Source organism: Bison bison, unplaced genomic scaffold, assembly GCF_000754665.1.
Source record: "Bison bison bison isolate TAMUID 2011002044 unplaced genomic scaffold, Bison_UMD1.0 scf7180017864533, whole genome shotgun sequence".
Lineage (NCBI taxonomy): Eukaryota > Metazoa > Chordata > Mammalia > Artiodactyla > Bovidae > Bison > Bison bison.
Genome location: NW_011495082.1, coordinates 7742221 through 7743955, shown reverse-complemented (window position 1 = coordinate 7743955; position 1735 = coordinate 7742221). Strand labels below are relative to the sequence as shown.

Genomic DNA, 1735 nt, shown 5'->3' with positions numbered 1-1735 from the left:
TGCAGCCTGCTCAGCAACCGGGGGACTGTGCCAGTCCGGATGCGGGGGCGGGGAGGGGTCACTTCCCCCAGGGGTGAGGACTGAGCCCGAGTGCATGAAAGGAAGAGCCGCAATTAAAACCGACCAGCGAGCTCTCCTCCGCGCAGGCAGGGGCGCGCGTTTGCGTCAGAGGGCGCGCGGGGCGGGCGCGAGGGGCGGGGGGAGCCGACGCCGGGGGCCGCGCCCGAGGGCTGGGTGGGCGCGGGAAGGAGCCCGCGGAGCTGCCTTGGCCTTCCCTTGGCCGGGCGGGCTAGGGGCTAAGGCGGGGCCGGAGGACGAGCGGCGACTCCCCGAGAGCCGTGGGGGCCCACTCACCCTCTCTAAGGGGCTTCTTCCTGCCGTCCCCCCTACCCTGAGCTTCCAAACTTGGAAGAGGCCCAGGGGGATCAGGCGTGCCCCCGGGGGGCTGGGAAAGAAGTGGAGACCTCGAGCGGCTTCAGGCGAAGCCTCCTGCTTCTCCGGAAGGAAGGGAGGGAGGGGTGCGCCCCCCCACCCCCCGGCCTCAGTTACGGAAAGGGGGTCGGGCGGCTGTTGGAGATGGTGCTCTGAGCCGTGGAAACCCTCGGGTTTTCAAAGCAGGGGGACAGATCCCGCTCCTGCAGGGCATATGCGCCAACTTGTCGTGAGAGGGGGCAAGAAGAAACCGAATCTTTTCGAGAAGAGGCGCTTTCCCCTTCTTGGACTCTAGAAGTCCGAGACTTTTCCCCCTCTTGGACTCCAGCCTAAGCGGCACTCTAGGCTCAGTTTCTCTTCTGGACTCTGTCGTTCTCCTATCGCCTTTGCGCGCCCGCAGAGCGCCTCCACTCGGGCTGAACACCCCACCCCCAGCTCAGCTTCTAGGGGAGCTTAGGCTTTGTCTCTGCGAGGCTGTAGTTTGTTCCTAGTTCAATTTGGCACTCTGGTCCTGAGGCTGGATGCGCCCCACACTCAACCAGGAGATAATGGTATCTGTTGTTGTTGGGGAGGGCACTTAAGAGAAAGTGATCATATTTTGCGGGAGCAGGTAGGTCCTCAAAGTGTGAAAAATACACCCACGGGATTTTCAGGCATGCTCAGCTGCAAGGGCAGAAAAACATTTGGAATTTGCGTCTTTCTTCCACTCAACCTCTTTCCCAGGTCTCTCTCCCTCCGTTCTCCACCAAGGCCTTGTTTGGTGGGGGGGACCTCTAACTTGAGTCTTAGCGTGTGGACTTGGCTCCTGGATCCAGATCCACTGTGGCCCTTGTCTCAGCACCCTCCTTGAGACTGCCAGCGTCGTGGCCATATATAGTCAGCCCTCTCCCAGGTCTCCCTTCTAAAGCCATCCTCTGTCCTCCTAGTCCTCATGGTCTAGTTCAATGCACAGAGTCTCCGTGTGTCTCCCCAAGGGACATGAGAAGGTACTCTCCGTTTGGGGAGAGAAATCAGGCTTATTAATACCTCTTGTGGATTGGCAGCATCAGAGCTCAGCCTTATTCACTTTTTAAACACCTTCCACACAACACTTGCTCTCTTTTAGTGTGATAGCCAATAAACAGTTGTGACCTGGTGGGAGAAGGAAAGACGCAGTGGCTTCGCATACAGCATGACTTGCATTCCAGGCCCCAGAGGGGCCACGAAGACTTTCTAGTTGATGAACAACCCCCCTCCCCACTATCTTTCTTTCCACTAAGGCTGGAATCATTCTTCACTAATCCTGTGACCTCTTTGATATTGG

General features: G+C 58.6%; 1 long non-coding RNA gene across 5 annotated transcripts in view; it reads left to right on the top strand.

The window, feature by feature from the left end:
- LOC104982517 overlaps positions 1 to 1735 on the top strand; it is a 157609-nt gene that overhangs the window by 1475 nt on the left and 154399 nt on the right. The gene's annotated exons all lie outside the window — the stretch shown is intronic.